This window comes from Urocitellus parryii, chromosome 7, assembly GCF_045843805.1.
Source record: "Urocitellus parryii isolate mUroPar1 chromosome 7, mUroPar1.hap1, whole genome shotgun sequence".
In the NCBI taxonomy this organism is placed as follows: Eukaryota; Metazoa; Chordata; class Mammalia; order Rodentia; family Sciuridae; genus Urocitellus; species Urocitellus parryii.
The window spans coordinates 66,338,241-66,351,828 of NC_135537.1; positions in this window are offsets into that span (position 1 = coordinate 66,338,241).

The window sequence follows — 13,588 nt, forward strand, 5'->3', positions numbered from 1 at the left end:
TCATCCAGGTTGAAACTGCCAAAAATATGTTCATGTAAAAGAAAATGTCAATCCAAATGATAGCCTTCTGTAATAAGACATAATGTATTTGTTTAGAAAAGAACACTTATTTTAAGTGCCTTGTATTTTGTTCAAAATGCTTTTAGTAATTGTAAAGATAATAATTACTCATGATTTCTCCCAGAAACTTGTATATGTTAGTTTTATACTTCTTTGTGTTAAATGAAGTGAAGTCACGAAGACCCCAGGCAGCTAACTGCATCACCAGAAAAGGATTGAATTAATAATTTTCTTCTTAATCTGGACAGTAAGAAATAATACTCCTTTGTCATGACTTCAAGCTTGGTAATGAGGCAAGTCTTCATGACTGATATTTTCTAAATGAGATAGAGCAAATAAAAGTTGTCCCATATCATGATTTCTGAATAAAGGTAAGAACAACTGAATTAAAGTTTTCATACCATTGGATTATATGTAGCTTATCTATGTGGTGCAATGTACTACAAATGACTAATTTAATTTTAAAATATATATTCTGTTTACAAAGCTGAGTGCTGTTCTGCACTCAGGAGTTAACATAGAAACAGTTTATTGGTTGATATCCATGAGGAAGAAAAAACCAGGGTGGGGGGTATGTCATGATATCAAGTTGCATTCCCAGTGGTCTATAAAAAATTTCAAGTTCAATCTAGTATTTATCAATTTCAGATTGCATTGTGGCTATCAATAGTTTTCAAATTAATTGTGAAACAAATTAATAGCAGTTAATTTAAAGTCCCATTTCAATAAATACAAGTATATTTCTAAGACTAGAGTATAATCTTTAAGTTTTCAATATAATTTTAAAATCTATGATGATTTAAATGTCTTCATCAAGTGAAATAAATTATCAGAAAATCCAAGATATCAACTCATCCTAATCTATTTCAAATGCCCTTTCTCATTCAGTGGGCTGATAAATATTGCTATTCCTCAGCATTTTATTCTCAGACCTCTTAACTTCTCCAAGATGATTCACATAGCTTGGGTTTTGAAGAATCATTAGTTACCAACCCCTCTCAATATTAGTTTAAAAATGTTTTTCTCTCTCTCCTCTAAGTGGTCAACCAAGGCTTTTAGGCCTACTTTCAAATATATCTCAATTAAAATTGTCTTCATTTACACTTATATCTTCTCAAGTCCTTAGCTTCTCCTGTATTAAGTGTGCTTCCAAAATAATTTGACCACTATCTCTTTCTACTCCAGTCCATCCCAAGAAACCACCAAAGTATCACTCCACATTCATTAACCTGATGATGTTTGCCTCTGTTTAAAACCTGAGGTGCTTCCTCAGGCCTTTAGATTTTGAGCCATATTCCTCAACATATCTTACTCTATATCTCACTCTGGACTGACACATGACATCTAGTACTTCTTTTCCTTCATTCACTCCATGGATGTATCTTCTTTGCTTGCTCTTTTAAATTTATATTTTTTGAATTGATAATATACAAACTCTTTGTTTGAATGCCAAGTTTGCAGTTATTCATTTTATTACTAAGCTTGGAAAATTATATATACCTTTATAAGTATATGTAAAATAAATGTATATAAACTTATAAATACATATGCCACATATACTCTTCTGTGTTTGTCAAATATTATGTAATATATTTATTAAAGAAGATTATTTTTCAGATTCAACTCATAACATCCAGTTTTAAGTTATTTACAAAAAGAATAAAACTTATAGCATTGTGAAAGAATTGAAAAAGATAAAAATTATACACTTGGCAATTACTTATCAAAAGAAAGCTCATATATATTTCCATATACTTTCCAAACAAATAGACAGATGTGAAAAAGAAATTATTGGAAATAAGGAGGACCATTACTAACAGAAATAATATATCTGGAACATATTAAGATGATGAATGTGTAGGAACCTAAGAAGTAAGCTCACACTATTAAAATGACATTTACAATTTTACATTTATACAAAGTTTAAAAATGTTTTCAACAGTAGACTAAAAGGAAAATCACTTTATAGACCAAGATATATATTGGGATTATATCCATGTAAAGTCAAAGTTTATACAAGAAAAATATTAGAAATCAAAAAGAATTTAACTGTGGATGAATTTCTTTCCTTCTAATATTTCAGTTTTTTTAAATTTTACTTGTACTTACATAATGGAAATAGACATTTTTTTTTTTTTAGTACCCTTTACATACACTGTGCAATCGATGTTATTGAATGTGTACTGGGCCTTAGGGAAAGAAAAACATACGACCAACTATGTTCTTAGATTACAGTCTGCTTTTCATTTTTTTCCTCAATCATTTCCTCACCTGCAAAATTCTTGTTTCCTTAACACCCAGAACAAATGCCATTGCAACTGTGATACTTTCTCTTTTAGCTACAATGACAAAATATTTTTAAATATGTTTAAACTTAGAAAAATATATTAAATATTATATTTATCTGAAGTATAATTCACAAAAATATACAGAAATTTTATAGGTATAATTTGATGCATATGCTCAAGTAACCCACACTGCTATCAAGATGTCAAATATTTTTCCTAAGCAGCTTCCAATTAATCACTATCATGAAGAGGCAACCATCATTCTGGCTACTTTCCACCATAGACTGGTTTTTTGTGTTTATGGAATTGCATGTAAATGGAATCAGAACTTGTACAGTGTCTTGTATCTACATTCTTTTTCTCAATATCATTATTTTGAGATTCATCTACACTGTTGTGTAACAACGGTTTTTTTTCTTTTTATTATTAATCATATTTGGCTATATGAAAACATCACAATTTTTATCCATCTATGCTTGCTGGATGTGTGAGTTCTTCCTTTTCTTTTTTTCTGTTATGAACAAAGATTCTGTGAACATTCCTATTCAAATATTATTTGTAGGCCTATGATATCATTTCCTTTGTGTAACACACAGGAATAAAATTACTTCCACACTGTTTTCCAAAGTTGTCAAAACCACTCTACATTCCTTCCAACAGTATATGAGTTCTACCTGCCTCAATTCTTGGTAACCCTTGGTGTGTTGGCAGTTTTAATTTATCTATGCTAATGGCCATATAGAAAATATCTCATTGTTATTGCAATATACATTTCCCTGATAGCTAAGTCTTATTGAGCAGCCTTAATCTGTATTCATTGGTTATTATTATATCTTCTTTTGTTGTGTCCAAATTGTCTATTTAAAATTTCTCTTTTTTGCCATTATATTATTAAGGTTTAATTTACTATACATTATGGATTTAGGAAATGTATTAGATAAATATTTGGGGATTTTTTTCTGGTCTTCTGCTTACTAGTCATTTTTCTGATGATTTTTAACTTTGATTAATTCCAATTAATCGCTTTTATAATGATGCTTTTTATACCTTATCTATTAAAATGGCATAGTTTAACATTGTAAAGATATTCTCCTATGTTTTCTTCAAGAGTAGTTCCAGGTTTTATGTTTAGGTCTACAGTTGATCTCAAATTAAGTTTTCATATGATGTGAAATAGGGGTTAGGGTATTTTCTTCCATGTTGAGTTTCAGTTTTTTCAGAGCCATTTATTAGAAAGACTTTCCTCCACTGAATAACTCTTGCAATTATGACAAAAATCAATTGACTAATTAAAACTCTCATCAATTTCTAGACTCCACATTCTCTACTACCACTTTAGAACTTTTGTCCTTATGATAATACCAGTTTTTCAATGAGTATCTCCATTGGTTTTTATTGATACTGTAACAAATTAACACAAAAACAACAAATTTATTCACCAATTTATTCTCTTATAATTCTGGAGATGAGAAGTTCAAAGCAGGTCCTCCTAGGCTCCCAAATGTTGCCAACTGCGTTTCTTCTGGAAGCTCAGAGGGGAATATTTCTTTATCTTGTCTATCTTGGGAAGGCTGCCAGGGTTCCTGGACCTGTTTCCTTTTCTAGCAATGGCATCATTCTGGCCTATGCTTCTGTCAGCACAACTTCTTTCATTCCAACTAACACTTCTGAATCCCTCATATTTGGACCCTTGTGATCAACACTAGGCTCACCTTCAGGATAGTCTCCCATCTCAAAATCTTTAATTGCCCCTGGAAATTCCCTTTAACTTGTAAAATGACATATTTCATGGTTCCAGGGAATAGGACATGCACACCTGGCAGGCGCAGGGGAACTGGTCTACTACAATGGTCTGCCCTATGACTACTCAATGTTCTGCTCTGCCCCAATGCAAATAGCATTCACCACATCCCAACATCCCCCAAAGCCACAAACCATTGAAACATCAACTCAGAGCTCAAAAAGTCAACCCAATTCCATCAGCCCAAAAGCCCCAAATTGTATCTCCGACAGATATGGATAAAACCAGGCATGATATATCCTAGGGCGAGACAGCTTTCCATCTCAGGATAACTGAAAATCAGTTATCTACTTCCCAAATACACTAGTGGGACAACCCTAGGAAATCCATTACGGATATTTCCATCTAAACAGAGAAAAACTGAAGGAGAAAAAAGGAGCCTGAATTTCAGGCAATCTTTAAATCCAATCAGACATACTATTTGTTTGCTGGTATTTATAGTTAAATCCTGAAATAGGATTATATAGGTGATATGCAACTTTTCTCTTCTTTATCAGAATTGTCTTGTCTATTCCTAATCTTTCACTTTCCATGTACATTTTATAACCAACTTATCAATTGATACTGCAAAAATGTGTTTTGGAATTTTACACTTGCTTCATTGAAATTTCAAATTTAAGAGAATATGTAAATCCTAATATTGATTTTCAGTCATACATGAACATAATATACCTATCCATTTGTCTTTTACTTTCTTAAAATTTTTTGTAGTTTTGATAAATTTATCTTAGTCTTTATATATGTTTATGTTATTACAAATAATATTTTCATTTAAATACTAATTATTAGAGCTAGTTTATATAAATATGTTTTTCCTTTATATTGTTATAAGCCTTCTTTGGATTAATATTCTTTTTCAATGTTACCATTTTGGTTACTTATTGACTTTTTAGTTGCACATTCTTTTTTACTTATGTGCTGATTTACCACTGAGCTACAATTCCAGATCCAAGCTGTATATTCTTGTAGCAGGTAACCTTAAGATTTTCCTTTTCTTAATAAGATCTTTAATATAAATAAGAATTTTTGGAATAGTCTCCATAATCTGGGAGCTCCATTGAATCCCATTTACTATTTGTTTCCTTTTAATGTATTTTTACGTTTATTTTAATCATGTATATATTTAAATTACATGAGCCATTATTTCTTCATGTAGTCAGTGTTTGTTAAGACTTGCACAAATGTGTGTTATTTTCATTGCTCTTTATGCTTTCCTACATTGTATGTATGCATCTAGGGTCATTTTTCTTCTTTCTAGTGAATCTCTTTAGTATTTCTGTTAGTTCTGGTCTTCTATGTGGAGAATTTTGTTTTAATGTTTCTGAAAGTGTTCATATAAGGCCCATACTTGTGAAGACTATTTCTCGGTGACAGAAATATATGTTGAAGTTATATCATTTATCACTTAGATGTTATGAATTGATGATTTCTGGTTTTCATTCCTTCCGTTAAAAAGCCTGCTAACAGATTTATTGTTGCACACTAAAAGGTAATCTTTTTTTTCTCATTGTTAATATTGTTTTTGTATTTGGCTTTTGGCAAATTTGTAGTGATATATTTGATGTGATTATTTCTGTATTATTCAGCAGAATACTGAATATTCCTGAATTTGTGACTTAATGTCTTCATGAATTTTCAAAGTTTTCACATGTGACTTATTTCCCACTTCCTGTTTCTTCCCCTTTCAGCAATACAATGAGCACATGTTGGATCTTCCATTTTATGATGTACCATATCTGCTTTTAAACTTACATATTGAGTTCTTATTCAATTATATTATTTCAGTTTCAGAGTATTCATTTAATAATCTCTTATAGGTTACGGTTTCAAAATGAAATTCTCTACCTTATCAACAATTTTAACACATCAATAGTAGTTTATTCAAGGTTCATATTTGATAATGACAATATCTGGATTACGCATGGGTCTTTTTGTATTATCTATTTACTTTTTCTTTTTTTTCTTCCTGTTTCTGGCTGTGTAACATTATTTCCAAATCTTAATCAAGTCTTGCCCCTTCATTACTTCAGCCTGATCTCTAACTGCTGGCATATGCATATCTTTGCTCAAGTGTCTTCTATAGAAGCTAAAACTTTTCTCTACAGATCTAGTCCTTATGTTCTGTCTGGTCTTTATATATTTTTGGAAGTTCTAATTGTTTGGGTAGAAGTACTAATCAGAAACAGAAGACCCTTTTTCAATTTTTAAAGTGATGGAATAATAGCATGTAATGTGTTATGTTTTTATTGTGTTGAGAGATGCAGAATTTTTTTTTTGAGAGAGAGAGAGAATTTTAATATTTATTTTTTAGTTTTTGGCGGACACAACATCTTTGTTTGTATGTGGTGCTGAAGATCGAACCTGGGCCGCACGCATGCCAGGCGAGCGGGCTACCGCTTGAGCCACATCCCCAGCCCAAGAGATGCAGAATTTTAAAGTTAGCAGTGACCAAGAGATTGTTCTCTGATTTCACAGTGTTTAGAATAATTAGGCATTACAGAGTTTTCTATGAGAAGCGGTTCTTTAAAAAAATAATTCTTTCATTTTGTGATTAAACAAATTATTAGCGGGTGCCTACTTTGTGTTCACAACTGTATTAGGTGCAGGGGTCACAATGACAGAGTACATTTATACAATACATTGCTAGACATGTCGACCTGTATTTGGTTTCAATTCTGCCACTAGCTATCTTTGTATCAATGGACAGATTAATGGGTCTCTGTAAGTGACAAATTCTGTCTGCAGAAAATTGGGGCTCAACATGACCATTTCTAAACTTGCTTCCTCCTTTATAATTTCCCTAGATTGTAGCATTCACAAAACCAGGATCAAATCTGTCAGGGCAACATCTCAAGTGTCTAAAATAATGGTAAACCTTCAGTAAATATTCTAGAATAAATTAAGGAGTATAGACTTATAAATGTTGCTTTGTTCTTTAGTGTGTGTGTGTGTGTGTATTACACATATATCTTATCTCTGGACTATTTTAAACATGTGAATTTCCCTAAGTACAAAATTTACTCTCTTGTCAGTTTACATTATTATATTTTTCATACTATTTTTGTCCTTACATTTTACATTTATATTTTTATTTTACAACAAATTATATAAAAATGTATTTCTAATGAGACACTTTCATAAAGAAGAACTATGGAAAAATTCTTTTTAAAAGAAAGTTTTTCATAAGAACCATTTTGTATATTAAAATTTAGCATAAGTATACTTTATATGAAGAGGTTTTTTGTGTATGTATCTTGCACAAGCAATACTTTTTAAATGTCCAATCATTTGATTCAAAAGGACTGCCAACCACTTACATCCAACCAGCTGCTATGAAAAAAATAAGTATTAATGGACCTACCACACCTTCAGCCTCTTGTCTCTAGTCACTGTGCTTAGCTGCAGGGTTCCCATTAACATTAATGGGAGTTCCATGCACACATCACCTGGAGAATAGACCCCTCGATGTTTGATCATTATCTTCCCAGACAGGTAGGAATGGCATCAATCAGGTATCCAGCTTAGTTTCACAGTATGTACTATTAAAGGCATCAGGGCAATAAAAACCCCAGCTTTCTAATACTTTCTTTATAACACAGTAAAAACGTGCAGAACAACCAAGGGAGAAGATTTTAAAAGCATACTAGGAGTACACAGTTTTCCTGCGTATCCTTTTATAATTACAAATGACCTAAAACCGAAGCATACACATTATTTCCTTCCTAAGACAGCTATAATGGGATAATAAAGACAAGCTTCATTATATAAAATGCATTTGATTTATTATGAAGTAGCTAAATAGTGAAAAGATGGTAGAGTTTGCATAGAAACTGCTTGACCTCTGTTTTTTCTCTTTTCCTTTTAACATTTTCCCACTTTACCATTAATAAATCAAACACTTTTATGTGGTTAGAAAAAAAATAGCATGAGCATTAGTACGAGTATGTGAACTCTGTAATGTTGGAAGGGACATTATGAAAATAAAGCCATGTTTTCAATTCATATTTATATACCTTGAGTAAACTGGGAATGACAGTGTGGTGAAAAGGAGAGAATGAAAAGGAAAGTGCAGGTAAGATAGGCTTTGGGGCTTTATTTTACCAACTGTATAACCTTGGATTAATTAAATTTTCTAAGTTTGCTTTTTCATTGGTAAAGGAAGTCTAAAAACACCAATGTTATAGACTAATTGGGAGGCTTATAGGAGACATTCAGCATAGCAGATGGCAATTAGTAAGGCTTAAAAAATAGGAACTATGATTCTCTGTGTATATGTAGTTATTAACTACAGAAGTAATAAGGTGTTATAGAATATGCTCTAAAATCAGATAGACACAAATTAGGAACCATGTTTGCCAGAAGCTAATCATGGATCCTGGGCATGCTTGAATTTATTCTTTATTATACTTTTAAAAAATATGAATGTAATGCACACACACATATCTATACATGCATGTGCATACATACATATGTATATCTCTATGTATATATATATTTGAGTACATAAATATATTTAGCTATATACTTTTTTATTACCAGCTTGACTCTAACGTCTTACTATTTTAATTCTATATCTAAGTTCTGCAAAATGGCTCAGTTGATAAATGTGGAGCCACAATCTCAACACACAGTCTTCCATATGACTTATCTTCAAGAATCTGAGCCAGAGGCAAGAAGCATTAAGGGCCTCACTCCTACTTACTAATGCCTACCTAGTTCTTTTCTTGTCTGGAGGTTTCATTCTCAGGGAAATCTCTACCTGTTGGGGACCTTCCCTCTCTTTACTGACTCATTTTTCATGTAAATGATGAACTCTACCTTAGGACTCAGTCAGCTCTTGAAGTGCTTTATATTTGGAAATATCTGACTTAACCAAGTCTTGCCTATCAGTCTTTTCTTGTTCTATAAAAATCTAGTGAAATTTTATAAAATCGGATGTTATAAAAACTGTGACGATATATCATAACTATGGAGTTCTAGCCAGGCTGGGGCTGTGTGTGCCCTGGAGACCATGGAACAACCCACTGGCATCAGGAGGACTGGCTGAAAGAGAGAGGATGAGGGTACAGGAAGAGGACACAGGATTTGCAGAGGGTTTTTCCCCTGTGAATGAAGTCCGATGCATTTTCTGTCTGCCTTCAGGAAAGCACCTTGCAGGCATTATGATGATCCCAGTTTTAAAGATGAAAAATTCAAGATTCAGTAAAATTACTTGTTCAAGATCACACTGCTATTGAATGGGGCAATCATTGCTCAGTGGTTTTAATTTTCCAGATTCTTTATCCTTATTGAATGAAGCTGATGGATAGCCTGTCTAGAAATGGATAAGTCAGAAAAAGTTGATAATATATTTCAGAGACCCACTGTCTCACCCTACAGTCTCAAGCATTAGAGAGTCAAGAATTTTACTCCTTTCATGGTCACAGCTAGCTCTAAGCTCAGTGGGATACAGCTAAGGCAATAATAGGGAAGATCTGCAGGTTCAAATCCAAACTTGGTCATTTAACCAGCTGCTTTAAGTGAGCAACTGTGCAAATTTGTGCATGGCTGTTACCCAATAGAAGCTTTCATTTATTAAATTATAAATTGGTAATAAAGATAATATGTACTCAATAGGATTTTTAATGAAGATTAAATGTGAAAATCTTCAGAAGTGGTTTTTCAAACTGTAAATAAAAATGCTGAATGTTATTTTTTTAAAGTAACTATTAAATAAGTGATATGAGTGGCATTAAAAGTTCTAACTGCTCAAAAATATCTCCCCCTAGTAGAATGTCCTTATATATAAAATTCATTTGATTAAAGTTTTGTTTTCAAACAAGCATTATAAATCAATAAAGTTCCTATAAATAAAAAGTTTCCTAAAAAGTTTAATTGAATCATTGATATAGTTCAGTTAAGTTTATCACATTAAGTACTGTTGCCTATTAGGAAGTAGACCTCTGAGGGTCTGGAATAAAATGTTTTTAAAATAGTGTGCTTTAGATTTTGTATGAAGTCATGTAGAGCAACATGATTTCTAGTGTTAGAAAACAGACATCTTAGTGGCAGGGTTGGTTATTTAAGTTTTATGACAAAATTCAGGGCCATTCAGGCTTGAGCTCTAGGAAACCTTACATTCTTAGAGTTTAATTTTTAATCCAGAGTACTTAACTCTTACATTATTGGCTCAAAGCATTTTTAAAAAACCTTTAATTTGAGAACACAAGTGAATGTTTTCCTTTAATCTAAAAGCCTTGAATTACTATTTTTACCCAAAGCATTATCTTCAGTTAGACTCCTTGGGCTCTCAACAGTTACATTCCATCATGGACAGTTCAGCTAGACTCTGGATAGGTTCTCAATGTAGGCTCCCAAAACCTCCAAAAACGTTATATTAAGTTGTAAATACACATGAACTTGTAGGCAAATGTGATGAAAGTCAGGGATGCCACAAAGATATTTCTATTACTAAATTAAAATGACAAATGGAAATGGAACTTCTCAGCAGTTCAAAAATACTATGAAATTATTTGGAATGCATTTGCAACCCACTGGTTTTTTCCTCAGATTTATGGTAGGTGAGAAACACTGAAATGGAATTCATTTGTTATATATTAAAATAATGATACCTCATTTTTATAATAACATAATTGAAGGAATATAGACCAGCGTAGACCCCAGAGAAAAATCTCCTTATATAATTCCTAATTCATCTGCTAACTACCTAGTTACATGGTTGAGATATAATTTGAGTGCATCTTCCAAAGGCTCATATCTAGAGGCTTGACCTTCAATGTGGTGGTGATGTTAAAGTAGTAGAGACTTTAGGATTTGGATTCTAGTTCAAGGTAATTGCACATCATGGGGCCACCACCCTTGAAAGAGATTAGGGCTAATCTCACAGAGTTAGTTAGTTCTCACACAATTGGGTTGTCATAAAGCAAGACTAGGCACTTGGTTGGTTCTGCATGGAGAACCAGGCACTTGGTTGGTTCTGCATAGAGCAGTTTCCCTTTCTGTTTCACTACCATGTTGTGATACAGTGGATGTTCCTTTCCAGACATCAGATAGATGAGGACACCTGATCTTCAAGTTTCAGCCCATAAAACTGGAAGTTAAATACATGTCTCTTTATAAAATACTCAGTTCAGGTATTTTATTATAGCCACAAAAAATGTACTAATACGCTAGGTAATTTTAATGTCTCAGTGCTTCAGTTTCTTTATCTTCAAGCTAGGATAATGGTGGTATTGACTTCATAGCTTCATTGTTGGGATTATATGAAATATTACAAGAACAGAGTGGTGTATGTCAAGTGCACACTTAATTGTTGTTCATAATCATATTACAAAACACAGAAAAACAATGTCCAAGTCTACACCTATTTTTTATGCAACAATATTTAGAACACCAAGTGGGAACAAAAAAAAGGGGGGGCCTGGTGGAGAGACAAACCTAAATGCTGAACCAAATAAGTAAATAAAGTCACTAAATAAAGCCTAAAGGTGCACAGAGTGGGGACACCAATTGGAGAGGGAAGTAGAGAAGAAAACCCTGACATATGAAGCAGTGATATTTGCTTCAAGACTTTAACAAGAAGGGGAACGTCTCCTAGAAGACCTACCAGAGGAATCATCTTGGTAGAGGGAACAAGAGGGTGCCCTGATGGATTGTCCCTTTCTAGTTGCAACGCTTAATCAACTTTTGTAGATGTATACATCTTTAATTGAAAAACAAAATATCATCTAAGAGAAAAGAATAAGACTGAAAACCTGTACTTCTATGGAATTTTTAACAAGTGGCACATTCTTTCTCTCGTGGCCTTGGGGCCAAGTTCACATCTTCTTTTACACATCCGTAGAAGTGTGGAGGAAGATGTGAAATTGCTACAGCAAAAGGACCTTCCCCCCACCCATGTTCAACAAGATGGGAGATGCTGTTCTGTTCCATGCCACAGACTCAGGAGAGAAGGAAGACACCAACATAAATGAAAGACATGGAGTACGTAGTACTGCCTTATGGTATCTAGGTAATTGGTTTGAATAACATTTGTGCTTCTCCCTTAGTCTTTTGGAAAAGTTACATAACTAAGGCAGGCAACTCTCTGAAGTAATGAAATAGAGCTTCTTTCTCAAATAATTGAACAAGACTGACATCATTACAGGTAGGAGTATTTGGCCATCTTAGAACATATTTATTTCCTTATCCTGAAACTATTGCTTCTTAGTAATAGTATACTTAGGCCAAGAGAAAGTTGTTCTCTCTTTTTTTTTTTTTCTGATAAGTTCAATGGCACATAAGCCCTCATGCCTACTGAAAAAGGACCTCAGCATCTTCTATGTGTATCCAGGAATTGTCAGGCCCCAGAGAACATTTCTTAGAAACTCTTAATATGATAATTCTTCATATCACATTTGCCTAATTTGAGCTTTGAAACATTTGATTTCACTTGGTTTTCTCAACAATTTATGAAGTAGACGTGATTATCCCCATTTTGTAGATGATTAAATGGAGGATCTGAGAGGTCACAGAAATTGGGCCAAGTTTCTACACATCTTGCTAATTGCAGAACTGAGTCACAAACCTGTAAAGTTAGATGCTATCCTATTTTTCACTACATGACCGCATCCCACAATAATCATTTCCTCCATTGGTATCATGCTTTGCCATTTTCAAAGAGCTTTTGCAAACACAATTTGATCTTATTACCTTTATGAAGTGGATTGACAGAGCTGATCTTATAGCTGAGAATACTTAGCCCCAGAGGAATTAAGTGACTGGGGAACAAACTTGTACTTATTTTACCTAACAGCACTGGCTCCTTCTGTGTGAAAGATGTTCTTTTAGGGACTACAACTGACTGGGTCTTCAGACCTGGCCTGAGACAAAGCTCATCTTCTCCACTACTATGCAGACCCCTCTTCATTGATCTCAGTTGTGTGACTTCAGGGCACTCTGACATATGTCAGTATTCTCCTCTTCAGTGTCCTCTGGGCCAGGAGTCTTGTGAGCTGTTTGCAGAATTCTAGAAGATAGCTCAGTGGTCATTTAAGTTTAAAACCTTTGCCTTGAGATATGCTCCAGTTTTGACACTGTAATTTATTTTAGCATATTAAGGTTTCTGAGAAATATTGTATATAAGAAACCGGTTTAAATCATCTAAATAGCACAACCTCAAAATTTCAGAACAGCTTTTTAACATGCTAAAGCTGACTAATGATTTGTGAAACAACGCACAACATTCTTGACCAAGAGGGTTGAAGGATGCTGGGATAGATAACAAGACCCCTGCAAATAAATTAAGAAATGAGCTACAGACAGTGAGGTGAGCCTTAGCAGATACGTTAGCTTCCAACACCTTTCTGTCACCTTAGCACAGCTCTCCATATAGGCATGAAATGTGAGGGGGGCATTTGGGGGGACTGTTACATAATTTTATGATCTTATATAATTTTTT